The sequence below is a fragment of the Suricata suricatta genome, chromosome 8, assembly GCF_006229205.1.
Source record: "Suricata suricatta isolate VVHF042 chromosome 8, meerkat_22Aug2017_6uvM2_HiC, whole genome shotgun sequence".
NCBI classification, from domain to species: Eukaryota; Metazoa; Chordata; class Mammalia; order Carnivora; family Herpestidae; genus Suricata; species Suricata suricatta.
This window is the reverse complement of record NC_043707.1, coordinates 133442744-133455116: the sequence shown is the minus strand read 5'-3', so window position 1 is coordinate 133455116 and position 12373 is coordinate 133442744. Positions and strand designations below refer to the sequence as shown.

Genomic DNA, 12373 nt, shown 5'->3' with positions numbered 1-12373 from the left:
CTCGGCCCCGCGCCCCTCGGCCCCCGCCCCGCCGGCCGGACAGGTAAGGCATGGCCTTGGCCCGCCCCTGGCCCCGCCCTCCTTCCTCACCTGGTAGCTTGCCGGGACAAAGGTGGGCTACCTGGCGCGCTTCGGGGCAGGGCGCGCGGGGGACCGTGGCTGGAGGTGAGGATGCTTTCTTCCCTGCCCTCCGGGCCCTCGGAGCCGTCGGTCCGTGAGTCCGCCGCCTCGGCTCCTCGCCGCGTCACCGCTGGGCTCCAGGCTCTGCTCCCGGCCCCCGCGTCCGCCCACCTTCCGCCGGACGCTCACTTTTCCGCGCTCTGACACTCTGCCACCTGCGCGCCTTCGCCCCCTCTCTGGGTCGCGGCGTTCGGCTACCCTCCTCCTCCGCACTAGCCCTTCTTCGTCTGGGACCGCGTCTCTCTTTGTCTCTCTGTCTCTGAGTCTCTGGGTGGTCTCCAGGACGTGGGAGTGGACTGGGGAATCCGCCACCGTTCGAAGAAGCTTCGAAGACTCCCAGAGCCCCAGGCAGAGCTGACAGGCGGGTCCTCCTGTCCCTTTCGAGGCTGCCTGGGGGGCTAAGGTGTGTTTTGGGGGGAGGAGGCTGTGGGTGCGCCCCTGCCAGCGCTGCCCGCGGCCACGCGCCAGGGCGGTTCCGCGCCCCTAGCAACCTCGACGGCGGGGCTCAGGCCCTCTTCCTCCACTGGCTTTTTCTCCATTCGTGCACCGGGGTCTCAGCCGCCTGCGGGGTTTGAGATGTGAGGGCTCTTGGGTTTCCCGCCAAGTCTTCTTGCTTTCCTCCACTGGGGGTTCCCTCGGCCTTCGACTCCGTCTGGTCTCCTGCCCAGCGCACCTTGCACTCTGCGCTCCTCCCAGCCGGTGGCCCTCAAGAAGTGTCCCGGTGCGGGTTCAGCACCATCCCTCTGGGATCAGGCAGACAGAGGCCCTGGGAGTGATCTTGGACAAAGAAATGCATTTCCCTGAGCCTCAATGCCCCCTTCATAAAATGGGGATAACAGCACCCACCCGGAGGGATGTGTGGTGAAACAGTGAAAAAAGCAGACCGGATGCCTGCACAGTACACACTTGGTGGCGGTGGGGGAGGCTTCAGTCCCTGGCTGGGGTGGGGATGGGGTCTCCACAGCAAGGGGAAATGGATCCCAATTGAAGGCTTAGAGACCGTGCAGAGAAACCTGACTGTGCCCACCCCTCCCCACCCCCGCCCATCGCAGTCACAGTTGCCACCGCCCCCACCATTACATGGTTCCTGCTGTCACAGGGCGCTGTCCCCTCTTCTTGCTCCTCCTCTCTGCTTGTCCTCAAAGCAGTCTTAAAAAATCAGGGTGAAAAGGACCACTGCTTCCAAAGTGAGATGAGTGTCACTGTGTCAATGTTGCCAACAGCTGGTCATTCATCATGAGGCATCCATGTGACTCATCCCCAGTCCCGAACCTCTGTCTTGCACCGATTTCCTTTTTAATGGCACTTGTGCACAAGCCATCTCCTTTCCTCTGGGGGCTTTGTCTTGCTGTATCCTGGACCTGCTGTGTAATTGCCCAAACCCTCTGCCCATCGGATCATCTATGTCCTCATGACGGGGGGGACACGCCACCCCTGGAGCGCAGCAGTGGCTCGATGAGGGCCACTTCAGCAGAAGGAAACCTTCTCCCAGCAAGCAAGTTCTAGGCTCCCCTAAGTTCCGGTTTTCAGCCATGGCCAGAGCTGGCACCTAGGGACTAGGGACACAGGCAAACCCCATCCAGCCTCGTACTCATGGTCCCCCCTGGCAGGCAGGCCCAGCCTTGGCACCCCAGGGCACCTTGCCATCTCTGCCTCCTCGGCAGCTTCTGGGACCCCTCCAAAATTGCTCAGCACCTCCTTGCCCCTCATCCACATGAAAATGCTGGCACCTTCTCTGCCTTCCTCCTGGCCACCGTTCAACCCACCCCCTCTCCCCAGCCCTAAATCCTTCAAATGGCTCCCTGTTGGCACTAAATTAACAACTCCACCTGCCACCCACAACACTTCATCTGCGTCTTCAACTCTTCCCTCCTTCTGAAATGTCTCCTCCCCTGCTCTTGTTCAGTCGAAGCCTGCTCTCCCTGCAGGCCAAGGTCAGATGTCCCCTCTTGTGGGAAGCCCTCCTGCTCCCCTCTTGCCTGTCTGTCTCTCGTGGGCTGCTCTCCCCTGGACGAGGCTGGGTCTTGTTCTATTTGTGGTCCCAGTACACCCAGTGGGTGCCCCCGGCACACGTGTTCTACCGAATGAACGTTCGATCAAGGGGATAGAAGTGAACTGAAAATTGCAAGCCACAGGTTATGCTTGGGTCCCGTTGGGTCCTGCTGGCCAGGCCAGGGGCAGGGTTGACCCCGGAGCAGAAGACCATAGATGGGGAGGTCGGAGGGGGAGCAAGCCACCTGGGAAACCCCTGTGGTCCTGGGCTTCTCATCTCCCTGGAAGATGAAGGTGATTCCAGTGCCTGATGATAGAGAGGGAAGTGACTGCCCAAGTCCTGCGGAATGGGTTTGAATCTGGGAATCCGGCAGATGGCTTCCTAGCTGTGTGCCCTGGAGGGAGTTCCTTGCCTGGTCTCAGCCAGGAATGTGGTAGAATAGGGATGATGTGCATCTTGGCCTCCCTGATTCTACAGCTTGGGGAGGATGGCTGAGGAGGGTGGGCATGTTCCCAAGGGGGGTTGTTATATGAGCCTCCCTATTCTGGCTCCTTCGGATGAGACCTGCCTCTTCTGCTGCTCCAGCCCCTCTGCCTGTCTTCTGTCAGCCCTTCCTCTGGAGCCCAGGCCATCCCCAGGGAGGACACAGGGAGGGGGCTGAACCGTTGCCACTAGAGGCCACGCTGCCCTCACCACTGCCAGCCCCCCATTCTGACAGCTCTCCGTACACCACCCCATGGCCCGGCATTGACCATCAGGTACAGGCCACTGGACGGGTGTGGGGGTCCAAGGGATAAGGCCCCTCCTAGAATCTAGAGCGGTTGAGATGAAGTCATTGCAGAAACTACAAGTTCTTAGAGGCTCTCTCTGTGCCGGGCTCTGGGATTAAGGCCCCAGGTACGGGCCGTCCTTGAGAATCACAGCATCTACACCGGTATGGGTCACTGAGGGTAATGTGAGGAGTGGTCAGAGACCTCACCTTTGGAGTCAGACAACCAGAGATCAAGTCCCAGCCCCGCCAGTGCCTCTCCTGTGTAACCTTGGGCAAAGCCCTCGAAGATTTGTCCCCACGTTGTCATTGTTGCCCACTTCAAAAGCCTAAACTAGATAATGCACCTAAGGCTCTAGCCCCAGATCAGTATATGGCCAATAAATGGCCATATGTCGGTCCCGGACAAGCTGGGACCGAAGCCCAGGGAGGTTAATTGACTTGCACAGGGTCACTCAGCTAGGAAGCGCTGGAGCCAGAATTCATCCCCGGGCTTGGCTGACACCAGGTTTCTTTCTGCCCCACACTGGCCTGTGCCAGAGCAATCGGCACTTGATGATTAAGTGACGGGTCTGACCAAACAGCAAGTGGTGGTAAATGGTCTGGGTCCCGAGATAATGAAGTTTGGGGAATAGCGGGCAGGAGGATTGCTCGGGGAGGGGAGAAACGGGGAGCCCTACGGTGCAGCAGGCTCTGGCTCTGGCTCAGGAGGTGGGTGTGGCACACTGGGAGAGAGAAACCCAAGACTGGGAGTCTCTAAGTGGGTGGGGCTCTGAAGTGACCCCCAACTCCACACCCCTATGTATGTTTTTTTGAGGTGTGAGGCCTTGGGGGGTTGTGAATTCCCAAGGCTACAGTTGGAAACAATAAAAGCAGATGGCCCCGCTCCTGCTGGGAAGCCAAACCTCATTTACCAAGACAATGGTCCTCTCCCGGCTGACCAGGCCCATCCTGCCCCACCCCACAGGAAACCATCGATCACCCCGCTGAGGACTGAGGACAGGACCACCTGCGCTTGCCCCCTACACACACAGACACAGATGCACAAATGCATCTGGAACCAGCCCCTCTCCCCACCTCCACCCACCACCCACTCTCTCTTTCCCTTCCGCGCAATAACAAGGCTGCTGCTTATCCTGCCTTTACTGGGTTCTGCTCACTTTATATACCTTTACCTCTCCTCCTTCTCACAACCCCTGACATTTTACAGGAGAAGAAACTGAGGCTCAGAGAGGTTCAGGGACTTGCCCAAGTCACACAGCTCTTCCCACCTGTTCCACGGGGCTCTCCTGGGGCTCAGTTTAATGGATTGGGCTGACACCTGTGTTTGAATCAGTACTAGTTCGTGCCTAAAGCCTTCATTAGACCTCTGGCCTGTCCCCCCAGGTCTGAGTGGGGACACCTGGAGGGCAGGGACTGTGTCTTCAGCCCACAGATTAGAAGCTCCCTCCAGCAAAGGGTGTGTTTTCCCCCATGTTTTGGGAACTTCCAAAGCCAGAGATATGTCTCTCCTATTAAACCGAGAAATCTCTAAGGGCAGCAACTCAATCTACCTCTTTATTTCTTTATTTAAGATATGTGTATTTTTGAGAAAGCGCACATGTGAGTGGGGAGGGGCAGAAAGAGACAGGGACAGAGGATCGGAAGCAGGCTCTGCGCTGACAGCAGCCAGCCCAGCAGGGCTTGAACTTGTGAATTATGAGACCGTGACCTGAGCCAAAGTTGGATGCTCAACCGACGGAGCCCCCCAGGCGCCCCTGAATCTACCTCTTCAGACTGCAGGCTTCCTTGGGGCAGGGGTTGCTTTCCTCGCCTAGACTGAGAGCTCCCTGCGGGCAGGAGTGGCATCTCTCTCAGCCATCTGGGAGTCCTCCCAAGATCCGAGTCGTCCAAGGCAAGACGTGGATCTCCCCTATCACACTGGGAGCTCCCTAGGGCCAGGGTTAGTGTCCCCACTCAAACTGGCAGTTTCCGGAGCAGAAGCCGAGTTCTCTTCCTTCAGACTGGAGCAGGCTCCTTGACAGGACATCCAGGTCCTGCAGCCAGAGACTCAGCCAGTGGTGACCACCTGGTGTCACCCTCCCCTGCAGTCTCCATTGCCAAGAAGCAGCTGGTGCTTCCCCACCTGGCACCGCCTCCCTTCAAGAAACCGTCCTCTGCAAGAGGCTGGGTTGGCTCAAAAGCCTAGGGAAGGGCAGGTGGGGCTCTGGCTGTTCTGAGGCCCCTTCCTGTTGGACAGGGAGAGGGGGGGGGACTAGCTCAGCTCCGTCAGGGCCCCTGTGCGCACCCCCAGGGCTGGGAGTGGGTGAAAGCTCTTTATATATTAAGGAACTAATCTCTTATCTGCTGGATGGATTGCAATAATAGGAGCTGGTGAGATTTTCTTTGCTGCCTTCTGCTCCATGTACATTGTCTGTGTTCCATGCACACTGGACTCCCTTCTCCCCTGCACACAGCATGAAGAAATACTGGTTTCCAAATCAGCCTGATACGCCCATTTCACAGACCCGGACATTACAATTCCTGAGGAGTTCTGATGGTGGGAGTAGCGAGAAAGACAAAGTTTATTTCCAAATTGCGTTGAGAGAAGCCCACCCACCTGCCCCTCCCCCACTTCCATCTAGGACTGTTTTGCTTAAACAAGCAAATTACTCATTTTCCAGCCCCAGGGGACTCAGATCCCTCTTAGGAAGACAGGAATCTGCTCCCAGGGGGCCAGGTATTCTAAGACCCGCCCCCCCCCTCAAGCCGGAGCTCCAGTTTGGGCAGCCCCACTGTTCTAAGAAAGAGGGGGGCGCCTGGGTGGCTCAGTTGGTTAAGCGTCTGACTTCAGCTCAGGTCATGATCTCATGCTTCGTGAGATCTGCATCTGGCTCTCTGCTGTCAGCATGGAACCCGCTTCAGATCCTCTATCCCCCCTCACTCTCTGCCCCGCCCCACCTTGTTCTCTCTCTTTCTCTCTCTCTCTCTCTCTCTCAAAATAGATAAACTTTAAAAAAGAGAGACAGGGAAGGAGGGCCTGGGGATGGCCACGCCCATTCTCCACTTCTAGCCATTCCAGCGGCCAACCTCCTGGGTGAGGAGGAGGCACCAGAGGGAGGAGTCAGGCAGATCTGCTCCAAGTCAGGACATTCCTGAAATCTTCAGGGTCATATGGGAACGGAAGACCAGAGATGATTCCTGCATTGAGCAAAGTCCGTCCTCAGCACTGCTGAGTTGGGGTTCTAGGCCTGCATTCGCTGCCCCAGGGCTCCCAGGCTCGGGGTGGGAAGGGCTGGGCGTGAGTTGAGAACTCTTTAGACACTAGGGAGCTAATCCCTTCTCTTCTGGAGGCGTAAAAATGTGCACTGAAGAGTTTTAAGCTGTAGAGCCAATCATCAGTTTTGTGGGGTTTTTTGTTTTAAGTTTATTTATTTTGAGAGAGAAAGAGCTAGTGGGGCAGCGGCAGAGAGAAAGAGGGAGAGAGAGAGAATCCCAAGGAGGCTCCGAACCACCACTGCAGAGCCCGACTCAGGGCTCAAACCCACAAACTGCAAGACCATGGCCTGAGCCAAAGTCAGATGCTCTACCAACAGAACCACCCAGGCGTCCCCAGATTTGTTCTTCTGACCACAAAAGAGAGAATGTTTTGGTGAAAAGCAGGAGCAGAGGCCGAAAAGGGGAGCCTGGGAAGCAGTTCCGGTCGCCCAAAGCATGGCAGGGAACATGGCCAGGGGTTTGTGGCCCGCGGGCACCCGCATGGAGGCCCGGCCTGCCTGAGGCTGCTCTGAAGAACACGATTCAGCCCTTAGTGCCAGGGACGTGGGCGTCTCCCCGTGAGCCCAAGGGCTCATCACCGACCAGGGCCTGGGACCAGAGCGAGTGAGCCCCGCGTAAGGGAGTCTGTTTGGGGTGAGTTCAGCATGTCCTTCCCCAGCTGGGTTCTCTCAGGGGGACAAAACCTCAGAGCTGTTTCTTGGCCTCTCAGGGGCCGGAGGTCCCTTCCTGCCCAAGTTTAGAGATGGGTGGTTGTCAGCAAGTTTCTTATGAGCTGGAGAGGGTTAGGGTGTTTCCATGGAAAGGGTCATTTCAAGACCCAAGCTGTGACCAGAGGAATGGCAGGAATCAGGACCCCTCCCTGTCCAGCCACCACCCCCAGCACCTTGCATCCCTTTCTGCAGAAGTCTTAAAAGATAGAAGTGCCCCAATCGTCCCAAAGAGACTCTCATGCTGGTCATGATGCCCATCCCAGCAACTCTGCAGGTTAGGGTCTCACTGGTGCCCAAGGGTAGGCCACCTTTAGAGAAATAGAGCACGGCAGGGTGAGAGGGAGGGCCAGCCCTGGCATGGGGTTGTTACATATCATTGTGCTTTATCTTTAAGCATTTACCAATAAGTCCTCTGAATCCATGCTCCTAGCCCCTGGGGGCTTCCTCGGATCCTAGAGGATATTACCCAGCACCCCTCCCCACGGCGGCTGTCATTAGACAGACAGATGGAGAAGACTTGTCACTGTGGGTCATAAATTCCCAGGCTCCCTGGGCAGACAAGGCCCTTGAGGCCACCCAACCTGCGGACCCAGTGGTCTTCTTCCCCTACCCCCCCCCACATCCCGACTTTTTTGACCTGTGCAAATCATTTCCCATGAAACCTTATTCCCAATCCCAACGCATAAAACCAATAGAGGCAGTGTTTTATGAACAGAGCACCCACATCCCCACCAATAATCTCCTCCCCAAATCAAAATGTTGTCCATCTTATGCAGACACAGCTCCAGACCCTACTTGCAGTCAGACTCTGTTCAGCCCCCTGCAGAGACATGCAAGGCCACCACCACCCAGCCCCTGATTTATAATATTGCTTTAGGGGCGCCTGGATGGCTCTGTCAGTTAAGCGTCCGGCTTCAGCTCAGGTCATGATCTCACGGTTCGTGGGTTCAAGCCCCACATCAGGCTCTGTGCTAACAGCTCAGAGCCTGGAGCCTGTCTTCAGGTTCTGTGTCTCCCTCTCTCTCTGACTCTTCCCTGCTCATGCTGACTCTCTCTCTCTAAATTAAATAAAAACAGTAAATAAAAAAAAATTTACAATATTGCCTTAAAGTGAATCAGTGAGAAAAAAGAGCTCGTCCTCCATGATGTGAAAGCATGCAGTAGATGTTGGTTGCATTTGTCTGAGGGAGACTCTGCGCCTCTAACTGGCTTTCCGGCCATGTCCAGAAAATTCTGGAACGTGTACATAAGTAATTGCAAACGGCAACGATTGTTCTTTTTTTTTTAATTTTTAAAAATGTTTTTATTTATTTTTGAGAGACAGAGAGAGGCAGCGCGACGGGGGGCGGGTCAGAGAGAGAAGGAGTCACAGGATCCGAAGCAGGCTGCAGGCTCTGAGCTAGCTGTCAGCACAGAGCCTGATGCGGGGGCTTGAACCCACAAACCATGAGATCATGACCTGAGCCGAAGTTGGATGTTTTTTTTTTTTTTAATTTATTTTTGACACAGAGAGAGACAGAGCATGAGAGGGGGAGGGGCAGAGAGAGAAGGAGACACAGAACTGGAAGCAGGCTCCAGGCTCTGAGCTGGCTGCCAGCACAGAGCCTGACGCCGGGCTCGAACCCACGAGCGTGAGATCTGACCTGAGCCGAAGTCGGAGGCTTAACCAACTGAGCCACCCAGGCGCCCCCCAATTGTTCTTTTGTTATTTTTTTTCCTTCAAAGTTTATTCATTTTGAGAGGGGTGGGAGAGGGGCAGAGAGAGGGAGAATCCCAAGCAGACTCCGCATTTCGCGGAACCCGAACCCACAAAGAGTTCATGAGATCATGACCTGAGCCAAAATCAAGAGTCGGATGCTCACCTGACTGAGCCACCCAGGCGCCCCCCAACAGTCCTTCTTTTAAACTGCTCACCTTGAGCCCCTAGAACATTCTTTAGTGACCAGGAGAATCCCAAGTGGTGATGGAGCAGTGCTCGTGTTAAAATTTGAGCAGAGAATGTGTCTATTGTCTTTGCTACAGCTTTCGGAATAGTTTAAAATATATTTCTTTAAAAAGTGATGTTAAAATCAAATGTGTAAAAAAGCCCTGAAATATCTCTACCAAATATGGTAGTTCCGATGTATCGGTTTCCCACGTGAAGAGGAGACCCAGTGTCAGGGAGAGGGGGGGATGGGCCAAGTTCTCCCAGTGGGTGGTGATCTGGCTCCCAGCCTGGACTGAGCTCCCTAATCCTCTGCTGCATCAGAGCATCACTGGTATTCCTGGCCCAGGATCCCCATCCGATCCCCCCCACCGCCAGCTCTACTCCCCCAGCTCCCCATCCCCCTTTCTCCCCACCCCCTCCCCCATCCTGACCCACCATGTGGCTGGTGAGCTGATCAGCAAGGCAGGAATGTGGGCCCTGCAGCTGTCCTGGGATGCCCTGTGGCAGTCCAGCTCCACAGGTGTCTGCCAGGCAGGTGGGGCAGGAGGCCCCCTGCCAGTCTCCTGGCCCCCAAATGCCAGGCTGTGAGTGGGGGAGGGGCTCAGAAATCACGATATACTCCAGGCTCGATTAATTGCCTTCATTTGCATGTGCAGCCTTTGGATAGAGACAGCTCCCAGGTCAATTGTCCCCACATGTAGGGACAGCTTAAGGATACGAGCCCCTCCGTCCCCAGCTGCCAGTGCCTGGTCCCCCTCTTGGGCCTTGACTGCACTCACAGCAACGACAGATGATGAGGGGAGGCAGGTGACCCCCCCATGAAGCTAGTGCATGGTCAGTGGTGTGCAAGGACCATCCGTGTGCACTTGGGGAGTTGCATCATCTTGGATGTGTGGCTTAGCCCCCTCCTTTGGAGTCCTCATTTTATTATTTTTTAAATTTTTTAACGTTTATTTATTTCTGAGAGACAGAGAGAGAGAGAGAGCACAAGTGGAGGAGGGACAGAGAGAGAGGGAGACAGAGAATCCAAAGCAGGCTCCAGGCTCTGAGCTGTCAGCACAGAGCCCAGTGCAGGATTTGAACTCACGAACTGTGAGATCATGACGTGAGCTGAAGTCGGTTGCTCAAGCGACTGAGCCCCCCCACCCCCGCGCCCCATCAGTATCCTCATTTTAAAGAATGACATGTTGCGCAGGGCAGCTGAGAGGACGCAGGAAGAAGTGGATGAAATCGGTACCTCAGAGCCAGGGCTCCTCAGCTGCCCTGGCAAAGAGCAGCTACAGCTCCTACAATTACATTCGCTTTTGTTTTGTTTTGCTTTTCATGAGTCACTCCGGTCTGTTTTGAGAGGGCCGTGTCTGGGTTGTGGACGGTCTTGACAACTCTCAACTAGGGCAGCTCCAGGCTCCTGGGGAGGGGATGAGACCGGGGCTGGGAAGGGCGGACTTTGTGAGCAAGCCGGAGGCAGAACAACCCTCCAGGGCTGATGGGGGTGGGGAGGTGGGGGCCTGCTGCCCCTTTTTAGCCTGGAAGCTTGGCGCTTTGTGACGCAGCCTCCAACTGGCTTCCAGAGTGAGAGAAATGGACTGGAGCCCTTCCTCGCTGTGGATCCCTGGCACGACTTCTGTAGCAGCCCACGTTTCCCAAGGTGCTTTGCCAGGCTGGCATCTTGGCTGCTGGGCTGTGCCAAGATCTGCGTACAAATCCCGTGGGCTTGGAGAGAGGGCTCCGTGCAGTAGTCAGGGCAGAGTGGTGCCAGGATCCCCAGCCCTCACTCCGGCCCTTGAGCTCTCTCTCAAACACACACACACACACAACCACCCTGGGAATTTATTTATGATCTTCCGCTAAGGGTCGCTTTGTGCCCAGTCCACTTCCATTCCCATCCATAGTCAGTGCCCGTTATTTGCAGGGTCCTATAAATGTGATAGGAACAGAGGGAAAGAGTGGGACAGAGCCCCTTAGGATCTTTCTGTCTAGTCAGAGTCTTTAAAAAAGTCTACCCCAGCGCATGAGGTCTTCAAGAGCTGGGCGAAGCGGTGTAGGGGCGCAGCGGGGAGCATTTGTAAGTGGGGGACTGACAAGGCTTCCTGGAGGAGACATTTGGGACAGACCCCAGAGGATGGGCAGGATTTGGACAGAGAGAGACCGGGGTGGAGAGAGAGTGGTTGTTTCAGACAGGACACAGCCCAAGCGAGACGAGAGACAGGAAAGATGGGGTGTGCTTGAGGCCCAGAGAGAATCATCTCTGTTGACCGTGAAGGGGGAGGAAGTAGAAGTCAAGGCTGCAAAGCCAGGTCAGGGCCGCATCATATAAGGCCTGGAGTGCCAAGGTAAGGAGTCGCAGTTAAATGGGAAGGCAATAGGGAGCCAAGGACAGTTTTGAGCAGGTGAGAGTCATGGTCAGAGGAGTCTGTCAGCAGTATGAGCTGCTCTGGGGGACAGGGACAGTGCTGATCAGGTCTGGGGAGGGGGATGGCCCCCAGTGGGTGCATCGATGGCACTGCGCACTGAAATCCCCTCTTGCTTGCCCCAGGCTGGCTTGTGTATGACTTGTGGGGTGCAAAGGGAGGGAGGGAACAAAGATGGCCCTAAAGTCAGGTGGGGTACCACACACAGACCCACAGCCATTGGAAGAGTCTGGGCAACAGGACTCGGGTGGGAGAGAGAGAGATGGCAGCTGGTGGGCTCATGACGCCTGAGGGCCTGGTGCCAGGCGTCCTCCTCCGGCTCTGCAGAGGAGGGGCTGTCCTCAGAGGAGGGGCCGTCCTCAGAGACAGGGCCCGGGCTGATCTGTGAGCTCACTCACACCTTGGCTCTGAGCGTCACTGGCCTGCTTCTGGTCAGGCATGCTGGCCCATGAGGGCCTGTGGGTGTGCCCACTCCTCCTCCGCCGCCCCCTCTGGCCTCCTCCTGCACCTCGAGGACCTGCCCCACCCCTCCCTCTTCCCACCACGGTGGGGGGGGGGCGGGTTCCAACGGCTCCCTGACAGGGGCGCCTGGGTGGCTCAGTTGGTTAAGCATCCAGCTTGGGCTCAGGTCATGATCTAGTGGTTCATGAGTTCGAGCCCCACATCGGGCTCTGTGCTGATAGCTTGGAGCCTGCTTCAGATTCTGTGTCTCCCCGGCTCTTTCTTCCTCTCCAGCTTGCACTCTGTCTCTGTTCTCTCAAAAATAAATACACACCAAAAAATTAAAAAAAGAATCTCTCCAAAGACTCCCTGACAGCGAGGGCGCTCTTTGGGCTTCTCCCAGGCTATTGTCCCCGTGAGACAGAGGGCTGGGCGGTGGGGGACAGCATCCCACAGGGCCCCAACGCCTTTCTCAGTCACAGGCAGAGCGCAGTCTGGCCGACGCCAGCCTGGGGAGTAGCCCGCATCTGCCTCGGGCCTGGAAACAGGGTTTAAGGGGTTCCCCCGGAGCAGAACAATACTTGACTGACAGGCCTTTAGACTCGGCCCCCTCCTCCCGCACAGCTGCCAGGGAGCTGGGAGCACGGTCCCGCCCCCCTCCCCGCCCCTCCTACCCCCACCCTC

General features: G+C 56.4%; 2 protein-coding genes across 3 annotated transcripts in view; one reads left to right on the top strand and one right to left on the bottom strand.

The window, feature by feature from the left end:
• MAD2L2 (mitotic arrest deficient 2 like 2) overlaps positions 1-109 on the bottom strand; it is a 12763-nt gene extending 12654 nt beyond the window's left edge. The window contains exon 1 of the mRNA XM_029949785.1: positions 91-109. The gene's annotated coding sequence lies outside the window, so the exon portion shown is untranslated. The remainder of the gene's footprint in view (positions 1-90) is intronic.
• The window catches only part of DRAXIN (dorsal inhibitory axon guidance protein), a 31751-nt gene that overhangs the window by 6819 nt on the left and 12559 nt on the right, over positions 1-12373 (top strand). The window contains exon 1 of one of the 2 annotated variants that reach the window (XM_029949770.1): positions 8-43. The exons of the other annotated variant lie outside the window; for it this stretch is intronic. The gene's annotated coding sequence lies outside the window, so the exon portion shown is untranslated. Of the gene's footprint in view, positions 1-7; positions 44-12373 lie in introns of those variants that run through there. 2 annotated transcript variants of the gene reach the window in all.